This window comes from Frankliniella occidentalis, unplaced genomic scaffold, assembly GCF_000697945.3.
Source record: "Frankliniella occidentalis isolate FOCC.00 unplaced genomic scaffold, Focc_3.1 Scaffold1249, whole genome shotgun sequence".
Lineage (NCBI taxonomy): Eukaryota > Metazoa > Arthropoda > Insecta > Thysanoptera > Thripidae > Frankliniella > Frankliniella occidentalis.
Window position 1 is genome coordinate 2,193 of NW_026268353.1, and position 248 is coordinate 2,440.

Consider the following 248-nt stretch of genomic DNA (forward strand, 5'->3'; position numbering starts at 1 on the left):
AAGGTGTGTTCGGAGCTGCACTGCCTCAGGTGAAATACCCTATTAGTTCACTTCTCTGTAGCACTTTTCTGAAGTTTGTATTGACTGATAACTGGCTCACACTTCAAGTACTCAACACTACCTCAGGTGTCGCCTGAAATAACTGTGACCGTATTCCCTAAGATATTTATTGGCATGCACTTGATGTATCCAAGGAAATACAGTACAATTTTAGTTTCACATTTGGATGTTTGTCTTAATTAAGACAA